The following is an 11,708-nucleotide window of genomic DNA, read 5'->3' as shown; positions in this document are numbered from 1 at the left end:
CTGACATGCATAGCTGTGCAGTTGAGAAGACTAAAAGTCCTTTGCCTTTAAGGTTCTTCCCAACGCCAGCAATGTCACAAAAAATCTCAAGATGAGGCATTACAAAAATCTTACTGCGATACTTGTTGCAAAACATAAAAATCTAGCTCCTACACCACCCACATATCAGGAGGGCAGCAGGGCACAAGTCCTAAAAAAGAATTTGGGGGACTACCAAGTTAGGCAGTATGCAAGGGACATCTCGGAGCGTGATATCGCAGGGCATACATCACGGCGCGTGGAATCGCTCGGCGTCACAGGAAGTGGCATCACTACCCATGACCTCCCAGGAAGTGAGGTCACAGAGTGATATCAGATCTAAAGACATCACACACATGTTTATCAGGTGAATCATGAGCACATCTGAGCGTATTACGTTTTACAATTGAGATTTTGACCCAATGTTGTGCTAACAAATTGACACAAACCTGATGCAAAATCTGGGCTTCAATCTATATACATATATATATATTTTTTTAACTCTGCCACAAAGAAATTGACAACAAGGAGAAACATGGCGGCAAATGTGTTCTGCTTAATTGGTTACAAAGTCTGCAGTTTAAAATATCTTTTAGGGTTAACACACCTGCTGCAGAGATCTTTGTGTGCTCAGTAAATCTAATAATAATAATGATAAGGTAAGGCTAGAAGTTAACATGTTTTAGGGAGAGATCTAGGTTTTGTCTAGACCATTTTGAATCAAAGTAGCATAGATAATTAATATGTCTCCTGCAAAGCACATGCAGATGACAGATTTTATTTTATGGAAATGGGTAAGTGGGTTAATGCTTTTAAGACAGATCTTTTTGTTACTTGCAGTTCATAAATTGTAATCCTTCTAATAAGCACAGTGAGCTATGATGGACATGTGACTACTACACCTTTTTCACATTGTTCGATGCACTGCAATTCAGTTAGCAAACACCACTCGATACCTTTATATTCACTGTACCTCCTACATTTCGAGCCATTGGACATACACATCTAGTCCTGATGGTTGTAAATGTGAGTTTTATGGTATGAGGAAGCCCAGATGATGACAAGGGCGGTATCGGATAGCGACTGATGGGTAGCCTTATGCAAGTCAAAAAACTTTATTCGGAAACATGTAAATCATGTCCATAAAAGTACATAACAATACATACAGCACATATAAACAAAAAATACACTTGACAATCGCAATCTGCTAAAAATACAGTAAGATACATATATATGTCAGATAGTAAAAAACGGTTCCAATAAATAAATTACTTTAAAAATTGTGAATTTTAAAAAATCATGCTTTTCCTAGAGCTGATAGCCCTGAGTATATAACTAGCCGTATAAAAACAGATGTCAGGGTGATGTAGATTAAAAAGTAACTTCATTGCCGCTTTAATAGTTCTTGCTCCATATTTAATAAATAGAGGTTTTAAAAAGAATTTTCGATATTCACTGTACAGGTTACATACAAGTAGAAAGTGCTCTGTGCTTTGTTCTGAAAAGTTGTCACACCGACATGGACCTATAGGGCGCCTCTTAATCTCAGGAAATGCAACCAATAGGTGGGCCGTACCCATCCTCATCCTGGTGAGGACAAACCGGTGTTGCCCTTTGGTCACCTGGGGGAGGTAGGGATGTAGGCCCACACATTCGTTCAATTGATTATAACGTATACAGGTGGTGAGTTTGAGATCATCCATATCTCGTTTTTCTGCACAATGATTTAAAAAGATTGTCTTCAGACTCTCTTTAGAGAGATCCGAGGCAGAACAATGATCTAGTATAACGTTTAATCCAAACACCCTGGAAAAGGATTCAATTGTATACTTAATCCATGGAATTTTAAGGAAAAAGTCTAGACGTAGACAATCCTCAATAATAGCCCTGTTAAATGAGGTTTCGTCTTTCATCCAGACCGAGCGCCATAACATCAAAGGTCTCAACAATAATAGATCATTTAGATGTTGTAATCCTAATTCTTTGTGGACCAGACTATTAGAAGTGGATGTCGGGAGACACAGTAATTTTTTCAGAAAAATATTCTCTTCAACCTGTAAAGGTTCTACCATGGATACCCCCCAAACCCCTGCTCCGTAAAGAGCAGCCGAGAGACACCTGGCTTCAAAAATCTTAAGCATTACCTTGGGCCTTCTACTACCTAGTTTACTTGCGAAAGCAAATATTCCGTTGGCGCTCCTGGTCATTTTATCACGCACCACCTTGTGCTCAACATCCCAGCGCCCATTTTTAGAAAAGGTAACCCCCAGGTAACAGAAATTTTCCACACATTGCACCACCTGGCCATCAATGTGATACCTATAGGGCTTTTTAGTTTTAACATTGCTAGCACCACACTCCATCACATATGTCTTGCTCTTGTTAATGACCAACTTTCTTTTTTCTATAAAGGCCACAAATTTGTCCATCAAGAGCTGTAGACCCCGGGGGGTCCTAGAAAGCAACACAGCGTCGTCCGCATAAAGTAACACTGGGATGGTACTTGTGTTTACTCTAGGGGCGTCCGCTGGTGCTTTCTTAAGGATCGAGTCTACTTCGTTGATAAAAAGAGTGAAAAGCAGGGGTGCCAGGACGCACCCTTGTCTAATACCTCTCCTGACCCGAAATTTATCTGTACATTCGCCCGAAGGCCCATATCGGACACTCGAGCTGAGTCTCTCGTACAGGCGGGCCAGGAAATATATAATTTCCCTAGGTGCTCCCATTTCTAGCAAAGTAGTCCATAGTATGGCGTGATCCACCAGATCGAAGGCGCTGCTTAAATCGGCAAAACAGAGGTAGAGCGACCCATTTTTTGCACGGGTGTATTTCCCTATCAGGAGTTCCAGGTTTAAACATTGTTCAATGCAACCTCTTCCTTTCCTGAACCCGTATTGGCAGTCTGTCATTATCTGGTTAGACTCTGCCCATTCTTCTAGTCGGGCGAGGAGTACACGGCTCATGATCTTGACGGACGAATCCAGTAAAGAAATTGGCCGGTAATTTTTAACATTTCCTCGGTCCCCTTTTTTATGAATCGGAACTATTATAGATTCAGACCAGGTACAAGGAATAGTACAGTGAACAGCAGCATTAAAAACTTTGACCAGTACTGGCCCCCAAGTCTCAGGTGCAAATTTGTATACATCCACTGGGACACCATCGGGTCCCTGGGCCTTTCCACCCTTACTTGCCTGAATACTACTTAGGACCTCCTGTAAGGTGATATCTATGTTAAGTACTGGCCAGGAGCAACTTATCGGCAACATTTCAGTTTTAGGATTAAAAATGCCAGAAAAATGCTGGACCCATGATTCCTTACCAACGTTTGAGGTCAACACGGGGAGTTTGTCATCCTTTAAAAAGGGGCTGTTAACTGCTGCCCAAAAGAGAGTACAGTTGTTTGAAACAGCCGCTTGATCAAAACGCTCCCAAGCTTCCTCACGTAATTCAGCTTTCCTTTGCTTGAGAGCTGAGTTATAGTCAGATCTAAGCTTAGATACAGCTGATTTATCTCTAGGTTTAATGGTTAATGCCTTTTTTAGGGTTTTCAATGCCACAGTACAGGCATTATTAAACCAACCCTTTACTTTGTTTTTGGAATTTCTAGCAGCCCTAGTAAACTTATCACTAATAAAAACATTGATTCTTGTAAAGTGAAAAATACAGGCCTTCATATTTGAATTCTCATCGGTAATTGATCTAATGTCATTTAAACAGCCAGAGATAATACAATTTGAGGTTACTTCAGCCTTATCCCCAGCCCACCTTATTCTGAATCCGTTCGGCCTGTGTACTTCAATATTTGTGATAGGGCTACTATCTGGAGTTATGCAGGCATCCCAAAACCGGGTTTCAATAACAAGACAATTATGGTCACTAATCATGTGGTCTAAAATCTTGACACCAGAACTAAAAATAGCTAGTTCGGAAGACATGCAAATAAAATCAATTACAGAGTTCGCCCCTCTCCCTACAAAAGTTGGCAGGCTATCACCCTTCTCATCCTGCTCAATCTCTATAATCTCCATGTCGAGGGCCAGTAGGAAAGAGTTCAGGGTTTCTCCATATGTATTGTGTTGGAAATGTATGGTTGGCTCACCAACACGGTTCAATGTACCACACAGCTTTTGATTAGAGAGTGGGCAAACAGAAATATTAAAATCTCCAACATATATATACTCAAAAACAGTATTGGAAGCTTTCATCAATTTTTTGATTGCGACGTCTAGTTCTAAAATAACAGTATATCTACTAGCATCAAAAACATTATTATACATATTTATCAACAGAATGTTTTTGCCTGCCACATCCACTAACCATAACAATTGGGAGTTATTGCCCACGGTGATATGCTCCTTCACCCTAATTTGCATTTTTACAGAAATCAGAGTCAGCAAACCACCTTTGGCCCTCCCTGAAGTAGTTGCTACTGCTGGTAGCTCATATGCTACAAAACCGTCAAGTCCCTTAAAATTTAAACACCAGGTCTCTTGCAAACAAAGAATATCGAATGTTCTGATTAATTCTAACCATCCTAGTACTTCAAGTTTGGACACTAATCCTGCTATATTCCAGCTAGCAATGTGGCAAGATATTGATGCCCCTTTTACGATGTTACAAACAGCACCCACGGACTTAGGCAATGTGCCACCTATAGAATTTGGGAGCTGAAACAAGTCTACTCCTGCGGACACTTCGGCCATCTCGTGGCTAACCTCTTGTCAATCGCAGTTATTAAGACCAGACAGGGCATCAAATCTGTTATGTAATAGTAGGCTCGGTACCAGGGGAGAAGCCCAGCGGTTATGCATATTAAGGTTTAAATTATTGTCCCATCCTAGTGCTGGCGTTTTAGGCAGGGTTACATTATGGTGTTCCCCGTAGAAAAATTTTATGTTAGGGGAACAACCGTACCTCTTCTGCGCTGAGGCGGAAGAATATGTGTTAAGACATTTGGTAATGTATCGGGGTGTGCAAATGTAACCACCACACAATCCCCTTTAAATCTTTTGGGGCGATTACCTATCCAGGGGACACGTTTAGCTGTTTTGATTTCATGCGACAGTTGCTGTGTCCCTCCGGGTGCTAACCTCATATTACCTGAGAGCCAATGGAGGGCCTTACTGCTCAAAGAGCTAGATGACTCAGTAATGCCGTCATCCAAAGGGGGTACGTTAGCTAACACCAATACAACGGGTGAGGCTTCCTCTATGAACTGTAGTGGGTCAGTGCCGTGAGCTTGTGCTTGTGGCATATTTACTGTTAACGGACGCCCTTCTGCTGTTATCACAGGTTGATTAACTATCGGGGCCGGCACGTGTGCTGGACTACTCAGCACACCAGATGTCCCTTCTCCCGCTAGGTTAATCCCTTCGGTACTACTTCTCATTGTTAATAAAGTATTAAGGTTGCCTATTTCCTCCGTCAATTTAGTTTGCACACTACCAAGTCTTTTCACTTCAGCCTGCAATTTGTCGATTTTGGAAATCAGAGGTTTAGCCTTATGCACTGTGAGATATCCTGTTTTTGCTTTAGATACACCTTCAGTATTTTTTACATCACATTTAGTCTGTTGGTTCTTGTTATTTTGAGGTTTAAGGTTCTTCTCACTAGAGACCCATGGGCACCCTGTGTTTTTTAAGTGTTCAGTTGGGGGCTGTGTCCATGTGAGGTCTGTAAAGATGCCCTAGGACCCTCTTCTAGTGGTTTGTTTTGATGTTCTTGTGCAGCTGAGGCTGCGGGTCCTTTACTCATAGTGCCTTTCATAAAAGAGATAGGCCAATACCCTCTACAATTAGACAGTGTTTTTATAATCTATACTGTGCATTTATTCAGATTCTTTTCTATCCGGACAAACTGCTCTTTTGTGACATGATGGCTACAAACTGGGGACTAGCGTTTGATGACACCGCGGTTCAATCGAATCTACTAGATAACCCTAGAATACTTAACACCATACCGGTAGCAGTGAGTAATAATGAGGATGAGTGGGTCAAAGTGCTGGTTTAAAAAAAAAAAAACTCACGTACAATACACGGGGTCATTATGGCCGAGTACTTCCGGGGCAATTGTGCCCCCACAGATTTAGTAGTTACTACTGCTCCGAGGCTCTTTTTAACTGATAAAGAATTGGTCATTGGTAGCCTGGAGGTGTAAAAGAGATTGGTTAATTCTGATAATTAAAACTGCAAAGAGTGGCCGACAAAATCCTTGTTGAAATCCAAGTGCTCGAATCTCAAATATAGACGACTATTACCAGTATACTCTTCAAAAAGAGTCAGGAAGAGGCAAATAAGAATAATAAAGAATGTAAAGATTCTATTCTCTTTACCAAACCAGAGAAATTTAAGAAGGACCTAGCTAGATTCTCAACTGAGAAGATTTATCCCTATACAAGCGACACCTATGTCCCGCAAGAATACAACCGCAATGGACGGAGAGGAGGGTCGATTTATGGGACAACCAGTTCAGAAGAAATCTCAAGTGACTCAGAGTCTTCCAGTAGAAGTAACAGATCCACTAGAAGTCGAGGGAGAGCAAACCAACAAAGGTGGAGAGGTAACAATCAAAACTAGTTTCCCCAGGGTTGGCAACAGAACCCCTGGCCATATGGTGGCCCTGTCTTCCCACAACAAATTGGTCTCTTTGATCCTCCTCAGTTTCCATCGGATCTTAATATGCAGCCTTTTTTAGGCTTTGGCCGAGGCAGGTCGAGGGGCAGGCGGCAAGTTCATTGGAGCCCTCTCCCGCCATCAATGGACTTGAGGAGCAGCAAGAAGGTACCGCAGGAACAACCAAGACCCAGTGCTGGGACAGCCTCGTGTTGAATCTTAGTAAAAGGATCCTCACAGAAGATGAAGAGACAGTACTTAATAGAGAACTAGGATTTGTAGCTACACATGAGGGCGATACATTCCAGACACGCATTGAGATGGCAACATTTTTTCGTAAAATCTGACTTCACTTCTTCTTCTCTTAAAATACCAGAGAAGTAACTGACATAGTAGACCGCAATACTGGCCTGAAGAAACCTTCCACTTTCAATCCTCCCACAGTGGGTTTGCCTGCAAAGGTTCTGGCCTTCGAACAGGCAGTAGAAAATGATATCTCCAGATTACGTCAAGAAGATAACCATTCCTTTGTTATTCTTCCTAGAATCGAGCAAAATGCCGTCCGAAGTCTTATGGCTGATGAACAATTGACTATAAAACCAGCAGATAAGGGCGGTGCGATTGTCCTCCTAGATACCATCACCTACCGGACCGAGTGTCTTCGACAATTGCAAGAAAGGAAATCGTACCGCCCCCTCACTGAAGATCCTAGTGAAAAACTTGGAACAATCATTGGTCATATGGGAGAAGAGGCTCTCTCTGAAGGGTGGATAACAACACAGGAAGCGAGCTTTCTTCGTACCGCCCATCCAACTATGCCATACTTTTACGTCCTGCCCAAGGTTCATAAGAAGCAGAGACCTCCTCCTGGACGTCCTTTAATATCAGGGATCGGTTCTATTTTAGAACCTTTGTCTACCGTTGTAGACTATTTTATACGTCCGATGGTAAAGGAAATGCCTACTTTGCTACAAGATACGAAAGACATCTTGCGTATTTTATCGGACATCGAATTTGACACCTTGACAGATCTTTTGGTGTTGTTCGATGTGGAATCGTTATACACCTCGATTCCTCAGGATGACACCTTGGAGGTGATAGCTACTTTGTTGAATGAGAGAAGTCTGGATTCCATCACCCCGGTCCACTTCATTATGAACTGCGCCTGTCTGGCTATGAAAGAGAATTTCTTCCGCTTCGAAGAAACAATTTATTTGCAGACATCAGGGACCAGCATGGGAAGCGTTTTTGCTCCAAGTTTAGCAAATCTCTATGTTCACCACTTTGAACAGGAGCACATTTTGACATCGACCAATCCATACCGTGATTCGTTACGGGTATGGAAACGTTACATTGACAATATTTTTGTCATTTGGCGTGGTAGTATGTAAAGATCTTCTCCGGTTTCTACAGTGGTTGAACAATAGGAACGATTTTTTGCGCTTCACAGTGGAATACAACCAACATCAGCTGGTCTTCCTGGATATTCTAATATCAGCCACACCCACGGGACTTGTGTCTGAGTTGTACAAAAAAAACAATGGCACGCAACTCATTACTGTGCTATGACAGTTGTCACCCTAGGGCTCTCAGAAATAACTTGCCCTACGGTCAATTTTTGCGGATCCAAAGGAATTGCTCGACCAAAGAAGCTTTTCAAGAACATGCTCATGTATTGGAAAAACAATTGAAAGCCAGGAAGTATCCTAGAAAACTAGTACGTCAATCATTGAAACGTGCAGCAAACAATAATCGGGAGGCACTTCTTGAACCTGCTACACCAAAAGAAAATACCCAACGGTTGACTTTCATGAATACTTATAGTACCATGTCGAACCAAATACCGAAAATTGTCAAGAAATACTGGTCGATTCTGAATACTGGTTCGGAGGTTTTACCTCCCCCTCTTTTTGCATTCAAACGGGGCCCTAATTTGAAAGACAAACTCGTACATACCAGACCTAAAAGTAAGATCCCACGGGCTGTTGGCACCCTCTGGGACCTACCGGCTGTCGAGGGTCATCATCCTTGCGGCACTTGTGCCGCCTGCCCTCAAACATGCAAGTCAGTCACTATTGGTATCGGCATGAGCCGTCCATGGCAGCAAGGAAAATTCACTAATTGTAATAGTGAAAAATTGATTTACATGATAACCTGCCCATGCCAACTTAGATATATAGGCATGACGACAAGGAAGATGAAACTGCGTATTTCAGAACACAAAAGTACAATACGGTGTACGAAACAGGCCACAAGACTTACTAGCCACTTCTAGGACACAGGACATGGTCAACATAATTCACATGGACTGTAGTAGAATAACCATTCATTCCTGACCACATAGTTGACATCAGCAAATATCTATTCCTAAAAGAACAGAAGTGGGTGTTCAGACTAGGGACAGACAAAGAGGGTCTGAACGAGGATATTCCCTGGATGTCACTGTAATCCTAGAGATGATTTCACACTTAGTTATGCCATTTGCCTTCCTCCACATCTTTGGTACTACTTGTGTAGGTACGTAGTGATGATCTCTTGATAAATATCATTGTGCCCTTTCTGTAGTTATACTGACATATATAACAGCTGAGGAATCAGGGCTCTGATTCTAAATAGATTGTCCACCACACTGATACTACTTTTGTAGGGGAGGAGTGAAAAACACTTGGTTAACACCACTGTGCCTTTTCTGTGATGACACTGAAATACATAACAGCTGGGGGATCAGGGTTCTGACTCTAAATAGAATGTCCACCACATTAGCGACGTTTTTTTTTAATTGTATAGAGACTGCTTCCCCATTAGTGGATTATTTTCACAAGATCCACATCTCTCCAGGGCTTGATGGCCAATATCACGTACTCTACAAAAAAGGCAGAGATGGTGGCTCGATGGGGACTACTATCTACTACTACAACTTCTACTTTTACTGATGATCGAACACTAAGCAGGTTCTAGTGCAATGTGCATTCTACATGATTGTAGTATGGCATTGAAATTGTGGACCTAACCATTGACTGATCAGGTCTCTAACTAGGTCAATGACGTCTAAATAATATTACATAGATGACATGTATTTACATTTTGCACTATTTGCTCACCGTCTTAACCGTTTTAGTTTCGACATATGAAGTAGGTAGCTTTTATTCGATATAACGTGAATGGACGGCTACATCATTAGAACGCTGTGTTTACTTTTGTTGCTACTCAATAAAGTTGTGTTGAAGAAAAACCATAGACGCTAAGAATCCCGCAAATGGGATCACATATCAAAAATTCAAAATTCAGAACCCCAAACCCCCACCCCCATTTCTAATAATCACAAGTGAGGGTACCTTTATATGTTAGTAAAACCATAATACCAGACTAGTATGTTTAGCAATCATGTTTTTGATTGTATTTTTAAAACGGTAACAGAACTTAACTGCAATGTTTAAATAAATCTAGACATATTTAAAATTGCCAGTTTAATAGAATAATTGTGAATAAATCTGAGGGGTGGCCCCAGTTATTTTTTCCCACTGGGGTGTGGAACAGCATTAAAAAGCTTTTAGACCATGAGTAGCAGGGATTGGACACCTTTTCCCACATCAGTGCCCAGCTCCACATTTCTCACTGAAGGGCAATCAGCATTTCATTTTCTCCGACTTGTGTCCTGAGCGTGAGGCGATGCCTAAAGATGGACACTGCGCCACACTCTCCACAGACTCAGAATTCCACCATCTTGAGCAAACAAACTCTGCAAGCCATTTCACAAATTGGCAAAAAGATGCACCTAGAGAGAGCGAGGTTTTCTTTCTCAATCTCCGTGTACACAGAACATACGCCGGATTATGCATGTAATTTGACTGAAAATTACTGTAAATATAGTACAAATTCCAACTGACTCATTTGTGGGACTTAATTATTAATCACTTTAAAATCTAATGGAGCCCTTTTTATGAACCTCTGAATAAGAAATTATTGAATTAAAACCTGAATGATCTCAAATATTTGCCTTGTAGTTTATATTTAGTGTGCACATACCTATCTTCCCTTGACTGGTACTCGTCAACAGTGTGTTACATTGACTAAGGTCTCTGTAACAATTTACGCACATTCGCTGAGCCATCTTACACAGGATAGAAACCCATGGCCTGCAGTTCAGTCTCAATGCTTTGGAAAAGTCTTAAACCAATGTTATTGTGGGCGAAACTTGTGACTTGAAATTACGCATGGATCTCTGCAGCACGTGCATTACACACCTCAGCTCTATTATACCAGTTTATCACACACTGAGAATTGTTGAATACATAGACCAGACATGATGTCTTGATCGCCAAAGCAATTTTGAACTGCTGTATGTTTGTGACCAATAAAATAAGTCAAAATATCTCCTTACCAATTCCGAAGCGGCAGACTTCGTAAAACTAAAACGTATGCGTAGTGGAAGACCAGTTAACCAACTCTTCCTGTACCACTTCGAATCAGTCCTTACTAGTCTCTTGTTAACTCATTCAACTCCCTCTGGGCCCAAATTCTCTGCACAGTGCCCCTGAATTCTCCTCCTATAGAGACTGCTTGCAATACACTCTTCTCGTCTCTCAACAATCTCTATAACTTTCACCCTGAACATTTGATATGACATGTTTGAGGCTCCCCCACTTTCTTTTCCACTTCTGTCCTGGTACCTCCTCTCTATCCGGCACATGTATCAAGGTGGGATTTTGCGAGTCATTAATTGTGATTATTAAGGAATCGCAATTAAGGACTCGCAAATTCCTATGCATGTAGGAATCAATATAAAAATAGTGATTCCTATATATTCCTTATTTGCGACTCGCAAATTGCGAGTCCAAATAAGGAATGGCTTCCTATAGGAATGAATAGAAAATTGCATGCGCAATTTGCGAGTATCAATAGGTACTCGCAAATTGCGCATGCAATTTCAAGGATTTCAAAAGAACACCATGTTGCACCCCTGAAATTGATCCGTGCACATATGTTGCGCACACACATGTCCCAAGGGCATGTGTGTGTGTAATCTACAACTTTAAAAAATGCACTTTAGTGCATTTTCAAAGTTTTCGCTTTTTA

The sequence above is a fragment of the Lissotriton vulgaris genome, chromosome 10 (genome assembly GCF_964263255.1).
Source record: "Lissotriton vulgaris chromosome 10, aLisVul1.2, whole genome shotgun sequence".
Taxonomy (NCBI): domain Eukaryota; kingdom Metazoa; phylum Chordata; class Amphibia; order Caudata; family Salamandridae; genus Lissotriton; species Lissotriton vulgaris.
Note: the sequence above shows the minus strand (reverse complement) of the source record.